Raw genomic sequence first — 6,628 nt, 5'->3', positions numbered from 1 at the left:
CAGGTGTGTGTGCAGGAATTGCCTTAAAGCCCAGTGGAACCCTCTTTGCTCTTCACTGAATATAAAACTTGAAATAACTTCTAAGCTCGGGTCCAGGTTGCATGAGGTCCCATTCCAGGTAATTGCTTTCAGTGCAGAAGAGCTTCACTGGCAAAGTGGCAAGCCTTTATGAGCCCAAAGGGCTATAGTCACACCAATAGGGATTATACCCAGACTATTTTGGAAGGTTCAAATGTTTAAATATATCCAGAGAAATTAAGATAGTGGCATGCTCTGTGAAAGCTGCTTATATACGTTTGCTTGGATAATGGTAGTACATCATTGAAATCCTCATGGAAATTGCTGCTGAGAAATTATGACTGTAATCATGGAAGTCATTCTGGCATTTCATGATTCTCCATGCAGATGTCTGTAACAGCTGAGCTGCACTGAAAGTGGAACTCTTTATTTCTAACACACTGTAGGCCAGTCTGTCCTAAATGCTTATAAAATATATCACAATAAAGTAATGTCTACGCTGCATCTCCCTCTAACCCATATGCATCTTTTAATAACTATAGTTCTTCTGAAATTTAAAACTCATAGAAAACTTAGTTGTTTGATAAGACTAAGAATTTTAGATTTTTCCTGGAAATCTCAGAGTTATACAGTACTAGAGGGGTTTTTTTTAGTGAACGACAATGAATTCAGCTAAAGGTTCCTAACCCTTTTGCATTAGTTACATTTGGGTTTATGAATTTATGTCATGATTGGTTTCCTGTAGGAGGAGGATCATGGGAAAGGGGCTTCCATAGGAGAGAGGCTTGCCCTTTCACAAAATGATTCCAATATTTTAAAGTTTAAAAAATTTAAAGATGAGGCAAGGTATCTGGTGTGTGTTTGTGGCTGTGTAGATACCCATAGCAACTACATGCAGTCCCTGAGAGTTTATTTGATGATAATTGAGTGAGTGTATATGTGTGTGTGTATATATATGTGCGCGCGTGTGTGCATGTGTGTGTGCATATATATAATTATGTATGTATGTATGTATGTATGTATGTATGTATGTAAGGGGGCAATTCAACACTATACTTCTATGAACGGAAGCAGTTTCTGCTAATGGAATGGAAGAGGGTGGATTCACTTTCCTCACTCCATAACCCAAGCTGCATCCTTAAAATCCTCTGGAACTTAAAAAGTTTTAAGTTCCAAAGTGGAGTCTGAGGTCAGACAGAATAGCTGTAGGAGAGTCAGAGGAAAAAGTACCATTCTGCTAGCAGATATCTGCTAACAGACAGTGGTGTTTTTTTTTTTATCAAATATAGGAAAAGTGTTGTGGTAAGTGTAGCACTACTGATGTCTAAAACAAATGATGAACAAATTTAAAAATGAAATATTCTTGCAGTATCTCCACTGGTAATGGTTAGTGGTGTAAGTAATTTATTATTCAAATAGTGGTGTTAAAAAAGAAATAAAATGTTTACAATGGCAAAGAATTGTCAAATGTATTCCAAATGGCAGATGTAACTTCTCCAATTATATATAATAGAACTAGAAAAATGTTGTGCAATTTTGACGGATGTGTAAGTCAGTTTTTCTTATGGGTTAACCAACCCTATGCCTCATTAGTGCTTTTTTTTTTTTAATGTTATCTGAAAACTGAAAAGATGAGGGTTTCTCAGTCAAACTGCGTTAAAAAAAACAATTAAGTTTTTTTTTTACGAATTAATTACAAACATTTCCAAAGATTGAAGCCCAATCAGGTGTGGGAGGAGAATGACCTTAAGGAACAATGTGCAGTTTGCATCAATAAATTACTGTTTAAATTGTTTGTGTTCTGACTCTACAATATTTATAACTTTTAAACTCTGTTTTACATATGAGGTGTGAGGTATGTGATAGATCAGGACTATTTTGCCTTTGAATGCAGATCCCCAAGCCATTACTAAATTGATATCATGGCAATCAACTAATACAATGTCTAGAGCAGGGACTCACCATACATTGCGCAACCTCTTCCATAAATCGAAACACCACACACTATATTTCTTTTCTACACTGTTGTCCTGCTCTTCCAGAGTTCAGAAATCAAGAAATCTAAGTTACCAATGTAATAGGCAACAGTTTTCTATTCACTATTGTACTGCTTCAATCTTCCATGATTCTAACTTTAAACATTAACTGCAATATTGAAAAACAAGGGATAGCTTAATGATGGAGTCAGTATTTATTAACAATGGCTAGAGAAACATTTATATAAATGTAAGAAATTCTTCCATTTCTATAGGAGCATCACTATTTCCTATGGCATCATCCCATACCAATATTGATGCAGTATGGGTATAGGAAGTAACGCCATCATTGGCTATCTTACTATTTGGAACAAAGAAATATCAGACTCATAAGTAGCATAATAACAAATGATTAAATACATGCCCTTCATATGTAAAGGTCTGATGCCATGCAACAGCAGCCAATTTCAATCACTGCCTGATTAGAAACAGGCTTTATTCATCCTGTAAATTCTACAACAAATCTACAACATAGCCAAGCCGCTATTTAAAAAAAGATCAAAACAAGCCACTATAGTAACAAATGACAGGGTCTTGTTTGGGTTCACATAATTATGTGCTAATTCATATATTTTAAAAACTCTTATTATTTCTGGAATCAGCCTTGGGAATGAGTATGCTGATTATAGCATACAACTGATGAATAATGAGTACTGTATATTAATTCATTTTTATAACTTAATATAAATACTTAGGTTTGATTTCTAATCATCATGAGGCCGTAATGTCAATATGAATGAAGTGAGAAGAGCAACAAGACTAAATAATAGCCAATTATTTAATTACTCTGTCATGTACATCAATATCAAATCTTGAAATGGGTAGTTTTAGGCTAATAACTAAGAAAAGCAGCCTCTTACTGAACAAATTGTTGGATTCATTTCTGAATGGCATTAGTCATTATAGTGCCTTATCATTTGTCATAATGGGCACATTGCCTACTATAAATTCAAAATTCCACAAGTCACTAGCAAGGCTAGCATCCACTACCCTAATGGAATAATATTCCATTGGAATCTCTCGCCTGAAGATTTAGGTTGGGCAGCCAAGAAAAAAAACAAATGGATCATCAAACATAACCCAGAGTTCTCACTCAAGACACAAATGACCAGACAGAAATTATCCTATTTTGGACACTTATGAGAAGACTTAGCTCTCTAGAGAAGGCTCCAGTGCTGGGAAAGGTGGAAGGAAAGAGAAGAAGAGGATGACCAGCAGCAAGGTGGATAGACTCAGTCACAGCAGCAGTGAGTGCACTGTTGGAAGAGCTGAAGAACCAAGTTAGGGACTGTCATGGCCAGCTCAGACTCAGAAGATGAAGAGGAGTTAAAGGAGGATCATCAGTCTGAGGGGATTCAGCTGGAAGGGTTGCAGGCAGGGAAAGCACCATTGCCTAACAACCAGGAGAGGCAACCATTGCTGGTCTCTGAAGACGAAGAGGCAGAGCTAACACCTCCCCCCAATGCAAGGACCCACCACAAAGAAAGGAGGGCTGAACAAAGGCACTCAGCAAGACTACTGGCCAGAAAGAACCCTGCCCTGCAAAAGGAACAAATCCAGGTCACGCTATGCCTATAATAAGGAAAGCCAAGCACCTCACAGATCCATCGGCGACAACTCTCTATTTACCTCACCATTGTGTTCCTTCACTCCCTAGCCTGCCTTCTCAAGTAATGACCCTGAAACCTCATACCACATTTGTTTGGCCCTCTAGTACCTTATTAATGATTTGAACTCTTTCTTGTCTCTAAGCTGGTTTTTTGTGGTCTGGATATTTGGGGTGTGAGGGACTACGACTGATTGTTCAAACCTTTCTGCCATTAGAATTCTGTTATAAAACATTTTTAGTAAAGATATAAGATTTACCTGTGCGTCTCTGAATTCCGTGGGCTGGGACAAACAGGGACAGATCATCATGGAGAAAATCTATGTGGTCGCTAAGAATCAACAACAATTTGATGGCATATAATCAATCAAGTATAAATTATAATGCACTGGGGAAAATATGCCTCATGGACTTGGGCAACACTGGTCTTCATTAAAAACTGGTTTGTGTGATTGTCCCATGGCTTTAAATAAATTTATTTTTGGTCTTAAATTTTCCTAATGATGCATGGCCAGAACATCATCAAGGTGCACATGAGAAGATGGAAAGATACAGCATTACAATATGTGCAATCACAGTCAATGAAAGTCCATGTTATTCTATTGAAATATTCGTTTATAATGTATGCTTCTACATAATCCAGGTAATCTAATAAATCCATGATCAGTAAAAAAAGAAAATGGCTATGTATGCCCCATCAGACTTAAAAGGAATTGTATTAAGTTATTCTCCACTCTATATGTATTCAATTTTGCTTATCTCTTTAGAACTTTTGATCTTCAAATTTCAGTACAGCTTATGAAATATAGAAATAATGAAGAGAGGGGATTTTGGCAAGTCTGCTAACATGAAATAACATCCGTGAAAAACCACATAAACTAAAATTGCTGTCCACAAACATTTAATGTAGTTTATTAGATTTGTATCCCTTCTTTCAACCAGGAGCTCTAGGTAGCAGATATAGCATTCTCTCATCCATTTTTCTCCCTCACAACAATCCTGTATGATAAGTTAGGCTGACAGAGCACGACCGTCCCATGGAAATTCCACAGGAAAGGTACACATGAATGTGGGTCTCTTCAGCCTAGCCCAAGACTTTACTGTACTACATTTATTTATGACAGTGTGAGCTGGTACAATTTACATGTTGCATGTAACACATTTTCCCAAATCAGAAAGAAATCAAAACATGCTTATGGACTTCATTCAACAGTACAAATTATGGGCAAGTTCTCCAACTATCCTTGTACAAAAGATAGTTCATGGGGATTTTCTCAAACTTTCCCCTCAGCATACTTTTATGCTGTCAGTTGTAAGCAAATACCATAAATGCCTTCCTTAATCATCTGTACTGAGGACAGAAACTGGTATACCAATCAATAGATAAGATAGCCAATTTCTCCCATAGCCGCCTTCTTGGGCCTGAATCAAACACTGGGCCTGAATCAAACACAGAACCAAACACTCTGTCAACCCCAACATCCTGGACCAAACACATTAAATCTGCATCCATGCAGGTCAACTTGTGACAAGTGCCATCCTTTGATTTTCTACCTGCAATAGTGGCCACTACCAAAATCTTCAGACTTAAGGTAGTAAGCTATCTGTTCTATGGTACACACATTGGCAATTATCACAATGTGGCTTCTAAGTGCTTGATTCAAATTTCTAAGGCCCCTACTTTGTGTGCCCATAGCTAATGCTTATAAAGAGTTGAATTAAGCCTGACCTTATTAGAGTCCAATTCTAACTATGCTGTCTGAAATAATGACTCAAATTTGTTTTCTTTGAAAGTACTGCTGCTGCTGTGACCTACAAGGTAACTTGGCTTCCTCCCAGCTAATTGAAATGAAGTTTGATCTAAGACTCTGCAGACTTATCTGGTCTCAGTTGGCTATGGGAAAGTTCAGTTGGAAATAAAAGAATTTTTGATCCAGACTTACAGAAGGACCTAAGCTTTACTACAAAAAATCTGTAGTTCAGGCATGCTAGGGAGACCATTTGCAGTGGTTAAATGTCTTACTGAAGTTTTACATTCAACGCACAAAAGAATCTTTACTTAAAGTGAGATTCAATGTCTTATCTTCAGCTCTTTGGGGAGGGAGATTCAATGGCGCACTATCTCCATGTCCCTTGTAGAAAAGTAAATCAATAATGCACAACCTTCTTAGTTGCCCCTTTTATTTAAATTGGCATAAAAACTCTGTTAACAACCAGTCACAGCAAAGCAGCTGCCAATCTTATCCCCCTCCCCCCACTTTCTAAAAGACACTTCAGAAATGACTTCCAGGGAGTGGCCAAATTCTGTTCGATCACCATTGCTATTTGTCAAGAATTAATTTTGTTTTCCCTGTTTAAAGTCTCATAGACCCTCAGGATAGAATGTGAAAAGAGTTATTTTACAATATTAAGTTGCATTAATTGATAGCTGTATTAATGACTTTATATTCATTTGTTTATGACTACCTTATTACAGTTAAGTGGCTTAAAATGCTGGTCTCAATGAATTAAAATTTAAATATTTTGTTTTTAATAATTGATAATTCAATAGTTCTAGTAATGTGGCAAAGTAGCTGTCTATTTTAGAGTGATTTTAAACATTTTTAAATCCTTTTATTTTTATTTGATAATGGAGCATATTGTATTTTATTAACATAATTATTTTAGGGTACATCAATTTATCCTTAATTATTTATGGTCATCAATTCCTTTAAGTGATCAAATAAAAAAGGAAAGGGATTGGTGGCACATGTAAACATGCAGAATCAGTTCAGTTTACATTTTTGTGATACACTGGTATGTCCTTATTAATCAGAGAATGTGACTTTGATTGGAGGAAATGGAAACTGAAATCCAAACACCTGGAGGGCAGGCATCAGGTTGCCTACCGCTGTATTAGATTTTGTCTTGGGAGGAGCACTGTAAAAATCTTAAAAGATCCGTGTCGTGTTATGTGATGTGATGACAA

Source organism: Python bivittatus, unplaced genomic scaffold (assembly GCF_059951505.1).
Source record: "Python bivittatus isolate LINGU-HERP-01145 unplaced genomic scaffold, Pbiv_v1 ctg000700_np1212, whole genome shotgun sequence".
NCBI classification, from domain to species: domain Eukaryota; kingdom Metazoa; phylum Chordata; class Lepidosauria; order Squamata; family Pythonidae; genus Python; species Python bivittatus.
The sequence above is the reverse complement of the archived record's forward strand: the minus strand, read 5'-3'. Positions refer to the sequence as shown.